The sequence below is a fragment of the Jaculus jaculus genome, chromosome 4 (assembly GCF_020740685.1).
Source record: "Jaculus jaculus isolate mJacJac1 chromosome 4, mJacJac1.mat.Y.cur, whole genome shotgun sequence".
Taxonomy (NCBI): domain Eukaryota; kingdom Metazoa; phylum Chordata; class Mammalia; order Rodentia; family Dipodidae; genus Jaculus; species Jaculus jaculus.
This window is the reverse complement of record NC_059105.1, coordinates 9598429-9613802: the sequence shown is the minus strand read 5'-3', so window position 1 is coordinate 9613802 and position 15374 is coordinate 9598429.

Genomic DNA, 15374 nt, shown 5'->3' with positions numbered 1-15374 from the left:
ATTCTCTCTCTCTCCCTCTATCTGTCCTTCTCTCTGTGTCTGTCACTCTCAAATAAATAAATAAAAAATTTTTTAAAAATTAAAAAAAAAGAAAGTTAGAGTTGATGGATTAAAATATCTTGCGTAATGCCAAGGACATCACAATACAAGACAGTGATAACTATTTAGTAGCACTAGGGTCAATTTTTTTACCCAAATACAGACTTAAATTAGCTGTAGATTACAGGGATTTTGTTTACCTGTGCAAAGAAGAGGCATGGAAACTGAGGCCTATGACCTCAATGAGAACATGAGAAGTGTGATATAACAGTAGACCCACGTGGCAGGCGCACTTCTAGCTAAAACTGCTTAACTGTAAAACTTCAGTGTGAGTGAGAATGGCACAAGCCCATGGCTGTAGACATGTGCTAATCCACTTAGTATTTTACAGCAGAATATCTTCTCAGCCCTTAGTGCAGAGTCAGAACACACCTTGTTTTAAAAAGTACATTTGAATGGAATGGTGCAAGCTTAACCACAAAGAAATGTCACATGTCAAATAATGTTTCAGTTTAATGAACTAATGAACATTATTCATAACAGACTAATTAAATGCTTTTATTTCCTCTTAGGTATGCAACTTAAAATATTTACATGCTTAATTATAACTTTTATTTGGCTTAATAGTTATAGTTTTCCTTAAAGGATACATCTAAAGATGTAAAAAGAAAGAAATGGATCATGAAAAATAATTCAATTATGTTGTCTTTTTATAGGCTATAAATGTCAAATGATAGTCATCCCATTTTAAATCACTGTTCTAGTCATTCATACATCTGTGTAAATCCCATTAGTTTAGCTGGGATGTGCTGCAGGTCTTTATAGAAGGATTATAGTTATAATAGCAGATTAGTAGCATCTAGTTAACATTATGCCATCTACATTTCAATAAGGGATGTGATGGAGATTCCACAGGCAAGAACACACACAACTAGAAGGTTCGCAGGGACACAACTTTGGGGGAGATCAAATTTAGGTGGCTAATTGCATGTCCAGTAATAATTCTGGTTTTGTCTCTGATCATTTACTTCTGAGGGCTGCAGAAGCAGCAGTGGTGGCCACCATATGCCCAGCCAAACAAGCATATCACAGTCCTGCTGAGGAAAGTGATTAGCAACCAAACTCTGCTCAAGGAGAGGACGTGCAAGTTGCTTGTGGACCCCTGAGGGCAAACACCCTTCAGAAGAACGCTGCCTGGGGGCCTGCAGTGAGTGTTTGTCTGTGGCTCTGAGCCCTTCACTGACTGTCTGGAGCATAGAAATCCAACGGGATTTTGATTCTAAAGCATCATCTTTCTGATCCACTTTTTTGTTGTTCTACTAGTTGGGCTTTTGTGCCACTAATACACTCATTCCATTAGTTAATAAGTGAGACCTCTGATGAGAGCTAACATGAGGAGAGGACATGGTGGCACAATCTTGCAGACCCTGGCCTGGCTCCCTACATCCATGCACACGTGGATTGAGCTCCTGTGGTAAGATGGCGATGGCCATTGCTGGGCTGGTGGGTATTTTCAGTGCTGACACTGGGCCAGTTGCTAGAAAGCGGGCCTCGTTTGTCACCTCGCCCCCCACACTTTTTGCTGGCACCAAAGAAACAGCTGAGAATAAAGTTCAGGCTCTTAAGCGTCTAACAAGATAGATTCCAGCTTTCTCAATGTTCATCATGATTTACTTTTATATTCTTCTTTTCCCTGACAGCTAAGATTGATTTAGTTTTACTCTCTATAGTTTATGTTAGGAAAAAAAACATGGATCTGTCTAATAGTTTTCCATTTTTAATGTTTTGACAATTTCATACATGCATACAATGCCATTAGATCCCCATTCTACTTCTATGTATTATTTTATTTTATTAACCCACTGATTTAAATTAGGATCCCTTACATAATTATGGATTGGAGGTTATTCAGTGTCAAATGGGCAATCTTCCAACAGCTACCTCTTAAAGAGCATGACTTCAGCTTTCCTAGAAACCACCAATTTCTACTATTTTCTCTGTGAGCTGTGGGGTCTCATGAACCCCCACCATTTATGAAGAGATGTTCATAGGCTCAATCACATACAATCTAGTATTATTTCCCCCCAAAACCACCTCAAAACCATGTTCAGCTTGACTTTAAAATAACAAAAAGGGTTACTTTGGTGGTTCTGTTTTTTCTCTTTCTTCTTCTTCTTCTTTTTTGTTTTTTGCTTAGGGATTGTGGTGTTCATTTCTTTTTAAATGTATTTTTTAAATATATCTAAAATTGTGTGGGAGGGTTATTTTTCAGTGATACCTGTAAAAACATGGGCTGTGTGGTAGATGGGGAAGAGGTGACTACTGGAACTATCCTTACCCAGGAGTGTGATGTAGCTTCTATGAAACCTTAACTATTTTCAGCATCTGATGGGTATGAGTGTTAGAACGGGTGTTAGACCTCACAGGTGGCTTTTTAATTTTAATTTTTATTTTTTAATTTTTTTTGTTATTTTTACTTATTTATTTGAAAGTGACACAGAGAGAAAGAGGCAGATAGAGAAAAGGAGAGAGAATTGGCGCTCCAGGGCCTCCAGCCACTGCAGACGAACTCCAGACGTGTGCGCCCCCTGGTGCATCTGGCTAACATGGGTCCTGGGGAATGGAGCCTCGAACCGGGGTCCTTAGGCTTCACAGGCAAGCGCTTAATGGCTAGGCCATCTCTCTAGCCCAGGTTTTTGTGTCCCCTGCTGGGCAAGGCGTTGTGAGTATCACCTCAGCCAAACCAGCACATGTGCAGGGCAAAGGTGGCCAGGATGGTACAGCCATGGAGATGAATCGTAGCTGGAGAAGGAGAGGGAGATAAGGAAGGGAGCGCTCGCTCGGAAAGACAGAGAAGTGCTATTTGGACTCTTGAAAGGTTTATAACAGTACTCCACGCCAATGTGGGTTAGAACCACACTGTTCATAAGTCCTGGAGGTCAGAGACCAGCACGGGTGTCACGGGACCAAAGTCTAGCTATGGAAGGCCTCTGACATGCCTAGAGGTTCCAGGTGATAGCTCGTTTGTTGAGTCCCCCCCCCCCCCGTACTTTCTGGAATCTGTTCCCATTTATGGTTTGTGACCTACCTCCTACATCTTCTGAGTCAATGGCATAGCATTTCTCTGAGTCTGTTCCCTCTTTCCAGCTGGTTTTCTCACCATCCTCTTAGGCCATCCTCCCCACATATAAAGGCCCTGTGATTACACTGGAAAACCAGAACAATTCCAGATCATCTAATCTGCTAACAACTATAAGAAATTACACCGGTAATAAAGATCCTGAGGACTGTTTGACCTGGGCTGAGGAGAACATCATGGTTGTGGAGAGATGGAATGTTTCAGGTCAAGAGCCAAAATTTTCTTGGACTATCTTCTCTTTAGGAGTCCATTATTTTTAACCTCTAAATCATCCTTGTGCCTATTAGATAAAGCTCTCAGAATGTATCTTGAGTTTAGCATACATCTAGACTCTACCAACCTTAAAGCTAAAGCTTATAGGAAAAGATCTATCTGCTTTTATGTAGCTTACCTACCCAATAATACACCAATATACCTATTAACTGGAGAACTATGAATTTATTATATGGCTATAAAAATTCACATAGCCTCTTCTGTGGTCAAGAATGTCATTCAGGACAACTTCCTGGTCAAAGTCATTCAGATTTTTCTCAGAATAAACTATTTTATTTTCCTTTATAACACACTTGTTATTTTATTTCTGGACAACTTAATTTCATTTGTAACCTTAGGTTTCCTTTACAGTGTAGCATATATTGGTATGTCTTGAGATTTAGGAAGTGATCATTTTGAGGGAGTATTATTTGCCTGTCACGGTGTGACTACGTTTTGTACTTACAGATACAACTTTATATCAGTTGGTCAGTGTGTTTAGGTGTTCTAAGCAAGCTGCTCTAGTGGGCAGAGAATTTGCTCTTGTTACAGGTGCTAGATCAGACTCGATTGGCAAGAATGTTCTAGAATTATGCTGCCAATTGTGTATTCACTTGCCACATACATCTATTTGAATTTTGACTTCGATAACCTCATAACTCACTAGAATTGAGCACATTTCAAGAGCTCAACAGCCACCTCTGGCTAATAGCTACTTAATTAGAGAGTGCAGAGCCCGCACATCAGCACTGCTGGAGAGCTGTATGGACATTAAGATAATTTCCTCAAACACCAGGTGAAATTCTACGTCCTTTTCATATTCTTTCTTTTGAAAATTGTTTATCTGCTTGATTTTCATCTCATAATAGATTTGACTATATTAACCTCTTATAATTTTTTTATTTCCCTATTTACCTTATTGTAAATATGACATGTAGAAACTTAATTTATGTTGCATTGTTGTCATATTTAATTTGAAATAAAGCACTCCAGGAGAGGAGCAAATGAAAATAAATGAACAATTAGAATCCCATGTCAGCTGCCATCCTCCTCATGCACACAGAGAAACAGAAACTTGGAAGCATGAAGGCACCTGTTCATGGTAGTGCGTCTGTTTCAGTTACTATTGCTGTGTAGCAAACCAAGCACAAATGTAGTACAGAGGCCTCCCAACTTATATTAGATGGACTTACAACTTTTCAACTTGATTATGGTACACAAGTGGTATTTGTGCTATAGCAACTATATTTCACTTTTTGCGTTTTGCTCTCTTGACAGGGTGCTGACATGTGACAATGCCCTGTCTCCGAATGCTGAGCAGTAGCCGGGAGCCTCAGCCTCCAGCCTGCCTCGCAGCCTTCGGGGTGAACAACCTCTGCTCCACAGGGGCCAAGCTACCCTATCTGGTAGGTTAGTTGCATAGAATGTATTGTTTTACTTTCGAAATGTTAAACGTACAATGTCTGGGATGTCACCACATTGTAGGTAGAGGAGCATCTGTCATTTAAGCACCTTGTTCACGATTTTGCGTGTCAGCAGCTCAGGAATAATGTTATTTAGTGCCCCTCTCTTGGAATGTCACATGGAAGCTGGCATCTCAATCATCAGAAAGTCCCACTAAGTCGGACTGCCAAGGTGGAGCATGTGGCTGAAGGTTTATGCCAGCTGTGGGCTGCCCTACCTGTGCCTGATCTCCTTGGTATTTAAACACATTTGGGAGGAAGTTTTTTACATATTATCTGATTCCCCTTAAGTATCTATCCAAGGGAATTCAATGAAAATTGCATAATGTTTTCTCACCCCGTCTGGCAAATCACACTTAGCTACTACTATTGTCTATTTTTCATAGTGATTAAGCAGTCACTAAGGCAGCACAACCAGCAGGGACAGGGGCGTAGAACGTATCTCTTAAAAGATGGCATGTGGGGCTGGAGAGATGGCTTAGCGGTTAAGCGCTTGCCTGTGAAGCCTAAGGACCCCGGTTCGAAGCTTGATTCCCAGGACCCACGTTAGCCAGATACACAAGGGAGGGCATGTGTCTGGAGTTCGTTTGCAGTGCGCCCATTCTCTATCTGCCTTTTTTTCTCTCTCTCTGTCACTGTCAAATAAATAAATAAAAATGAACAAAAAAATTTTAAAGATGATATATCAAATAAATTTCAGGCAAGTTTTAAAGATACAGTGACATCTTGTAAATGGACTTTGAGCTCAGGCATGTTTTCCCCACTGCCAGTACTTTAAAACATATGCTGCATTTTATAATTTATATGAAAAGCAAAGATGTCCCTCTATAATTTCAATAGCATTGTTAAGGGAAAAAAAGTTACATCAGGCAGACACTTAAATTACATACATAAATATGTATAAAGAAGTCTTACAAGATATATGCTAATAATGAGAGCCAGTGGCAGGATATTCCTGGCTCTCCTCAGCTGGGCCTGTATGCACAGAGGTTCATGTGTCTGCCCCTGGAGTTTTCTATACATTCTGGGCCTTGTATTATCCATGCTTTCCTGAATTTCCTACTGAATACTTACACTTCAATGATACAAATTATTCATTTCATAATTAATAATTATATATGCATCTTAATGTGAATAAAAGGAAAGGTTCTGAGGTCGAGTTGCTAAATGTTCTTAAGGGGAATAGCAGGGATATTTTGGAGTTGTGTGACCTTGGGTAACTTTGTTCTTGTGTTTCTTTTATATAAAATGGGAATCATTTGTACTAGGATGCCTTTTGTGACCCAAATTCTATGATTGCACACTGGAACATTTTATGCAAATGGAGATACCACAATGTTCAAGGGCTTCCAAAAGCATTCTCAAGTTCCTTGGGCACGGTCACAGTAGCATGCCAACCTATGCCAGAGACTATGTGGTTCAAATTGAAGCAGCCACATGAGCACTTTTCACATGACTCATTTTTGATAAGCAAGCTCTTAGTGACAGGACAGCCCAGGGGCCTCTCCTCTGCCTAATGAACAGCTATTTTGTGGGTCTAATAGCTACTGCTATTTAGAACAAGATAAGAGCATAATTTCACCATCACATTGAATACCCATTTTTCTAATGTTCTACTTCAGATGAGTGGCTCCTTTATCATTCATTATTTTAATTTTGGAGGCAAGGGAGTTGAAACCTAATGCAAGGTACTTTTTTATCTAATGAGAGAAAAAAGACATCAGTAGATTTCCTTTCACTCAGATAAAATGAACCTGGATTACATGTCCATTTCTCAGAGGCATTCATGCAATAATTTTGTTTTATACATCGCATAGATTATGTACACATGTTAAAACTAATGTTCAAACAATGGTAACCATACTCACCACTTACTTACCTATTGTGAGGACCAGGTACTGAGCAGCCTATTCAAACCTTTGAAAGGCAAATAATAGGCAATGAGGTCAGAATTTTCTCTCAGGTCTGTGTGACTACAGCTCCAAGTTTCATAAAGAAAATACCCTTTTTAAAGTTGACATTGCAAATAAAATTTCAGGTGAAAATTATGCTCAATGTTAGCTTTGAATTACTTATTATATCTCAAAAGCACTGGTGACTTGGCCCATTGTCAAAGCATTGAATTATGCTTTAATCAAATGGAATAGAATGCTTTCTCTTTGATCTGTGTTTTGATCATGAATTTGAAATCTGTGCCCAGCATGTACTGGTACTGTGAATAAATGAGAACAGATCGCCTGTGTGGAGAGGGTGTGGGACAAACTGGTAACCTGAGCTTATCAATTACTAATAGATTCATGTCAGTCTTTGCTTACTTTGTAAATGACCTGATGTTTCTTTATACATTTTTTGCAGAGAGGAAGTAGTACATTGTTGCAGTCAGCTTCACATTGCTAGCAGGAATCACCCAGTCAAGAGCAGATTATGGGAAAAAAATGACTTACTTTGGCTTACAGATTTGAGGGGGCACTTCATGATGTCAGGGGAAAACAATGGCATTAACAGAAGGTGGATATCACCTCCTGGCCAACATCGGATGAACAACAGCAACAGGGGAGTGTGCAAAACTTGCAAGAGGAAACTGGCTATAACACCTGTAGGCCCATGCGCAACAATTTGCTGCCTCCAGGAGGCTTTCCTTTCCAAATTGCTGTCAGCTGGGGACCTTACATTCTAGTGCTTAAGTTTATGGGGGACGCCTGAATGAAGCCACTACATATACTTATGGCTCTTTGGAAAGCAGTTAACCATGTCACCAAATGTCACATTACTAGATATATATCCAATAAAACATTGGTACTTCATTAAAAAATGTATGACAGGCCCGGCGTGGTGGTGCACACCTTTAATCCCAGCACGTGGGAGGCAGAGGTAGCAGGATCACTGTGAGTTCGAGGCCACCCTGAGACTCCATAGTGAATTCCAGGTCAGCCTGGGCTAGAGTGAAATCCTACCTCAAAAAAAAAAAAAAAATATGATAACATTCTTAGCAGCAGCACTGATAATAGCCAAGGATGCAAATAACCTAAATCCATCGACTGGTGAGTGGATGAGTAAAATGTGGTGTCATAATATCTTACCAACAAAAGGAAGGGAATGCTACAATAGTATGCTTGTATATTATAAGCACATATGTATTAGTTGGTAAAGGTTAACATAGCAAAGTCATGCATTTCGTCAGTGGGTCTGAGATCCCGGGGCCCACAGAATTGTTTTCTTTGGCAGCCTGTATCCCGGAATGGACCTTACTCGTTCATATATTTGTGTCCTGAAGTCTCCTTACAAAGGTACCAGTCATATAGGATTATACCAGTCATAGTGTCGAATAGCTGCCTGTCTCCAAACATAGTCATACTCCAAGATACTGAGTTAGGACATCAACATACAAATTGTTAAAGGGTCACAATTCAGTCTATTGCAAGACATTACAACCTCAATAAAAGCCTTGAAATCATGGTGTTGGGTGAAAAGAGTCCATCATAGAAGACTATGTCCTATGTATGTTTATTTATATAAAATGCTCAGAATATGCAAGTCTCCAGAGGCAGAAAACAGATTAGCAATTTCTTACCTCCAGGGAAACAGGTTTAGAAGAGGATGCTAACAGGAATATTTTCCCTTGGGGGAAATAGCAAATTTCTAAAGTTAGATGCCTGTAATTCCAGTATACATTTTAAACAGGTACACTTGAAGTAGAGGATTTGAATTTTAACATCTCAAGTAAGATATTACAATACTCCAGTGCATAACCAACGCAATATATTATTTCCCCAGGTTTCTTTTCTCTGTCCCACTCTATCCAATAACCATCTACCCTGCATTATCTCAATCTTCTGGGATTCAAGCAATTTAGGATTGACCCTCTCTCTCTTCCCTCCTAAAACATCATCCAAGCCTCCATAGCCTCATGGAGATTGACAGCAAGAGAAGATATTTGATTCTCAATGGGTGTGTTCATGCAAGCTACCGCAGAGACTTACGACGTGCCATCTAGTCCTCGGGAAAAGCCATTACCCTATCTGGACTTGGCTGTCTCTGGGATGTCTTTGCATCCTCTCTTCATTCCTCTGCTGTGTCCGCTGAGCCCAGAGCAGAGCCCAGTGTAGACAACCACTCCCTAAGGCAGAGAAGTGCCTGCCTCAGGCCTTTCTACTCTCTCCTTGGCTCAGGGAGCTCCAGCAGAAATCACTTTTTAGTTTCAACCTGAGGTGGACACAGGCTCCTCAATTCTCATAGCCTAAACTTTCCTTCATCCTACTACTTGTTTGTTTGCTTATATATGGCTTTAGACCAAAGGCAACCTGACATCTCAGCAGCAGGGAGCACCGGATCTCTTTTTTAGCTCTCACCAGAATTCAACTTGTTTTTTGTTAAAAGACTACCTTGTTCTTCTTGGCCTGGGCTGGGCAGGTTCTTGGAATAAGAGTGAAAGTCAAAGCTAATGTAACAACTCTTAGCATCTTTCTCTGTGCACTCCAAACACCTGGCCCAAGGCTTTTGAAGTCAGTCGTCTCAAATATGATGTTTCAGGTCTCATACGTGGAAATCCTCAGCTGAGAGAGGTCACAGGGTAACAATGCTGCCTCCTATCCTCATCAAATGCCCCATTCTAGGTGACTTGGTTGCATAAGCTATGTGCATGTTCTAAATGAAAGAATACGAAACAACCATTAACATTCACATTGTAGAACAATATTGGAGGATATGTGAAGTAGATCTCAATTTTGTTTAAAAAAAAGTATGTTACATCCAATAAAAAGACTAGATAAACACCCATCAACAAACTCTTGGTGATTATCTCTAGGTGGTAAGATTATGCATGGTTTTAATTTTATTTTGTTTTCACTTCTAGTATTTTCAGAATGTTCTAATGAATATTCATACTTACATAATTTTAGAGAAACAGAAAATGGTGGTAAACTAGCTGGAGTAGAGGGATATTTTACTAGGTGACGTTTTCTCTGGTGACCCTATGGGAGGTAAGCTCTACTCTGTCTGACTCAGGAGCCCAGAGGCCTCAGTAACCCTGGGTTTGTTCTTAATGAAGCAGAGAAAGGAGGAGGGCAATGGACTGTTAAAAGGCAGGGAGCCCTCAGTGAAATGTTGAGAGTGCTAAATAAAAGAACAATCATGAGCCGTGTCTTATGATACCATCTGTAAAGATCTTCCAAATATGCCAAAAATGATGGCACTGGAAGACAGAGACTAGACATTTGTCATTGGGAAGGATCAGTGCTTTGGAGCAAGTGCGAGGAAGGAGATAATTCCAAGTGGCATAAGCCTCAGGAGCTCTGGAGACCATAGCAGAAGCTGCAGCTGTACAAGTCGCAAAACAAATGGCTCTCTCGCTCTGTCAGTTTAGAGCAAGGCTTTCAGCCTCATCCATAGTGCCTCATTGCGGAGTGGGAGAAATAATTCCTACGCTGCTGTAGAGCTGAATGAAAGATGACAGGGAGAGTATCACAAATACTAAATCTTGTCTCCATTTAGTAGCCACTCTGCAGAGGAACATTTCTCTGTGTTTTTCTGAACCCCCACTTTTAAATTTAAACTTAAGCCTCATTTTAAACTTATTTGCATTCATGGTATAAAATCATGGATATAGTATTGATCTTAATGTCGCCTCATTCTTTTGAGAGCTGGTAAAGATGTTGCCTTGTGCAGTTAATTTTCCTAACTACATGTATGGTAGTAAGATGTGTGTGGTCATAGTCTATTCTATTTAATGGTTCTCACCATCATGTGAAAATTCTTCCATTCCTGATTGTGAAGCTAAGGCACTCCGGAGAGACGGCAGGGAAGACTTCTCATTGATGCCCATGCCCTCTAGCAGGACCACGTAAGAATTTTTGCCTGGCCATCAACTGATGACTGGATGACACTGAAGCTCTTCAGCTATAAGGATAAAGGAAATTAGTAAACTATTAAATTTACAAGAAAATGGATGGAACTGAAAAAAGTTACATTGAGTTAGGTAACTCAGGCTCTAAAAACCAAATACCTCATGTTCTCCATAACATATATGCCCTAGATTTGAAGTTTCAGAGCCACGTGGACAACCTGGTATGTCTCTAGAGACCAGGAGGTTAGAAAAAGGCTGGGAGGTGTCCCCGGGGGGAAAAGGGAATGTAACACAAGCGATATAAAGTACTGGGGGTGGGTGCTGGGATAAGAAGGGGTTAAGCAGGGGTGAGAACTGGGAGATGGAGGAGAAGACAGGTGGTTAACCAAAACTTAGGAGATATGAAAATGCCGTAAGAAACCCTACTCTTCAGGAAAGCTATAAAAATAGATAAATAGCAAAAAATTAAATAAAACAAATAAAGGTATCCTACACAGATATATGCTGCTCCTAGTAGCCATGGGCTATCAAGCAATATCAGGGCCAGTCACAGGATGTTTCCCAATCAGGTGTTGGCTAGGAAAGCCTTTTTAGTCTCCCAAAATAATACAGGCTATCGCCATAGTCCTTGGCTGCCCAAGCAGGACAGCAAGGTAAGACTATCGCTGAAGACAACACACGTGATTGGTTCTGGACATGAAAAACCCAAGCTGAAGCTGAAGCAGAAACCTCCTTCCTGCTGCCCAGCTTTAATAGTGCTAGGATGGGCCGAAGGGCCACCTGCAGGGACAACTCATTTACATTGTGACCAGTGGCGAATGCTGCGTCCTACAGTACTGACCCTCTAGACAAGACGTGCCATTCAGTGCAATAATGGCATGAAGGTTAGCCAACCAATCAGCAGATCTCACCAGCTCCCTAGGAGGAGTCCAAGCCTGGGCTTGCAAACCAGGTGAAAAGCCCATGGCTGGGGAGACTATAGGCTCCAGGAAAGAACCTACTATGGCTGTGTGGCTAAACAGAGGGGCTGCCAAGCTGCCCCCTAAGTGTTTATACCCACAGAGCAGTTCTGCTCATAGCCCTGGGGTGGCCCCTGCTGAGGATGGGGTGCAGGGTGAGGAGAGGCGCTGTAGAACTCTGGTGTCCTGGCATGATCAGGCCACGACCTTCCTGAACTCATAGCAGATATTTCTATCTGTGCAAAACTTGCACGTAAAGGACCCAGTCATTCTGTTATTAGGTAAGGGAGGGGCCCGAGAGACCACGCCCCTCCCTAATGAGCTGGTTAAAGGTTTCCTGGGAGGGGGGAGCATAGCTACTACAAAGAACCTAGAAGCAGCAGCAGTACAGTGAGAGTGAGGGGATAAGGAAGGGAAATGTGGGGTACATATGGCCAATATGTAGTACGTAAGTATGAAAAGGTCAAAATAAATAAAAATTATACACGCACACACATAAGAGTTTTAACATTTTTAAAGTTTTAACTGCAATGTAAAGAAAGTTCAAATAAGGATTTGGAGATGACATTGAATTCTTTCACTGGAAAGAACTGATCACTCCATCCTTGTCACCTTTACTTACTTCTTGAGCACCTACTGTATTTCTCGTGCTTTGCCAAAGAGCAGGTCCCATTAAAATAACAGAGACACCAACCTTATGTGCAAAGGTCATGAGCAGGAAAAGAAGGTATATGATATGGAAGAATCCTAAAAAGAAAACCAAAAAGATACTCATTGGTGAATGCCAAAAACATGTTGCAAGTCATGGGTGGCCATCACACCCATCTCTGTCCCAGCTCACTGTCCCAGTGAATCTTGTGCCACAGTATTAAGTGATAAAAAAATACTAAATTCCTGCAGGCTTACAAGCCTTATAACTTTAATGTAGCATAAGAACTGCTCTGAATAATAACTTCATATTCTGCTTCTAATTCAAGCATTTCACTGTTTTCCCCTGACTATCATACCTGTCTCATATCCCATAATAAGCATAAAAAAGATATTTTAAGGTCTAATTTGGAAACTTTAACTACCTGTTAATCTGGCCAATCAGACTTGAGAATCCCTCACCTGCATGGGGTTTCCAATGCAAAAGTAAGATGCTCATGGACGCTGAAGGTTCTGGCTGACACCTCCCCTGCCAGGCGCTACGAGCATCTGTGTTCCAGTGAGACAGCCAGGCTTCCGGTTCTGACTGGAAAGTAAGAGACTGAGAGAGCAAGTCAAGTGGTTCATGCCTGGTACGGGATCTCGGTCTGTGAAGTTTTCTAATTTCATGTAGGTTGTCACAAACACATAAGAAGTTAGAGTGCTGCAATCATTAATAAAGAATACTTTCCTAGAAATCAAAAGGGAGAGAAATGCAGGCCTCGCTGAGAGCTGGAGAAGTCTTAACAGTTTCTGAGGCGTTGATTTCCAGGAGCCCAGGGCCCTCCTTCCATTTCCTGGTAGGATTCACCAGCAGTGAGCACAGCACAGTGAACGCTACCTTGCATGGAAGAATGCACACCAGTGCAAATCTGGGGCATCTGGAATCGACCACGGGCAGGGAAGAGGCGCAGGAAAGGTTCAAGAGGTAAGCTTCCACCACCTAAGAATTGCAAGAGATTCCAGGAGCTAGGTGAGCAAGGTGTGCATTAGCATAAAGACTTTAGGTTGGCTGTCTTGGAAGACAGTACCTACAGCTCCCTCATCAAATCCAGGTTCCTATACTCCCGCCATGCAGAACAGAAGTGATGGTTTACCAAACTGAGGTTCTAGTTCCTTATCACTGACTCTTAGTAAGCAGAGAAAACATGTGTTACATGCCTGACTACCATGTCCTTTTTTAAAAATCACAATGGTGGGCTGGAGAGATGGCTTAGCGGTTAAGCACTTGCCTGTGAAGCTGAAGGACCTCGGTTCGAGGCTCGATTCCCCAGGACCCATGTTAGCCAGATGCACAAGGAGGCGCACGCGTCTGGAGTTCCTTTGCAGTGGCTGGAGGCCCTGGCGTGCCTGTTTTCTCTCTTTCTCTCTCTCCCTGTCTTTGTCTGTCTGTCACTCTCAAATAAAAATAAAAAATATTTTTAAAAAATCACAATGGCCACAAAGATTTGACTTCGTGTAAACAAAACATACAAACATAACAAATATTCTATCCAGTGCCCTTAAAACTTTGTCACTCTAACCAAAGAAAAGAATGAGGACAAGAGAAATCTCATGCTAAGAATGACATCTAGATGGATGGTGGTGACCACCCCTGTGATTGATTAGCTGTGGCTGGTTTATCTGTTCTGCAGGATTTATAGCTTATGTGTTTCCGTGTTGCTATGGTTATCCCGGATTCTTCCCTTGGTCTGTTCACAGTGAATATTTTAGAGATCTGATACTTGATACTGACGCTAGCATAATTTTCTTCTCTATGATATAAAGCTAAAATCAATGTGCTTTTCCATTCATCTTAGTCACTTACGAGCTGTGGTGGTTTGATTCAGGTGTCCCTCCTAAACTCAGGTGTTCTGAAGCTAGGTTCCCAGCCGATGGAGATTTGGGAATTAATGTCTCCTGGAGGGAGTGTATTTTTGGGGGTGGGCTTATGGGTGTTACAGCCAGTTTCCCCTTGCCAGTGTTTGGCACACTCTCCTGTTCTATGGTCCACCTTATATTGGCCAGGGGGTGATGTCCACCCTCTGCTCATGCCATAATTTTCCCCTGCCATCATGGAGCATCTCCTTGAGCCTATAACCCAAAATAAACCACTTTTTCCCTGAAACTTCTCTTGGTTGCTTGATTTCTACCAGCAATGCGGACCTGACCGCAACAATAAAGTGACTTCAACATGAGCATATATGCTTATCCAGTTGAAGTTTGAAAGCGTCTTAATTGCAAATGAGTCATTATTTCAATACATATAGCAAGGGGGTTCTTCAGAAAACATCCAGCCTGTGTGGTCTGAGATGTTGACCTTTGATGACCTCTCTATTCTTCCTTGAGGATGTGATGCCCTTAAGTTCTAGTGTCTCTGTGCACACTTCTCTCATCCATCTGTCGCAGGCCGGGGACCCATGACATCATCTCACCCAGCATCTTCCATCACCTTCAATGGAAAATGAAAGTAAACATCACACGTATGTTTAACAATAGGAAACTCAGTAAGGCACTGCAAACACCTAAGTGTGGATAGAAGACTAGGCACTACCAGCCACCACAGAAGACAAGGAGAAAGTAAATGAAGGTCTTCCTCCCACTTCCCAAACTTCTGACTTTCCAAACCTGGCCCTGGAAGGACAGTGCCACTTTCATTGTTATAATAAACAACATTTAGGCCAGAGAATAAACTATAGGAGCCCAGACAGAGATTTATGAGCCCTGTAATAGGCTTTCAATTTCAGTTTGCAAGACTGTATTTCAAAGCACTTCTCTTTAGGTGCTCTGGTGCCTGGGTCTACATGACCTTTGTGGTTTGAAGAGAAAGTTCTCCCAAGGGTATTTTGAGCCAAGGAAACTAAGAGCTTGTTTGAATGTGTTTTGCTTATGAATAGATCTCTAAATGGATATTCTTTTTTCTATTTTTTAAAAAAAATTTATTATTATCCAGGTGTGGTGGCACACGCCTTTAATCCCAGCACTCTGGAGGCAGAGGTTGGAGGATCACTATG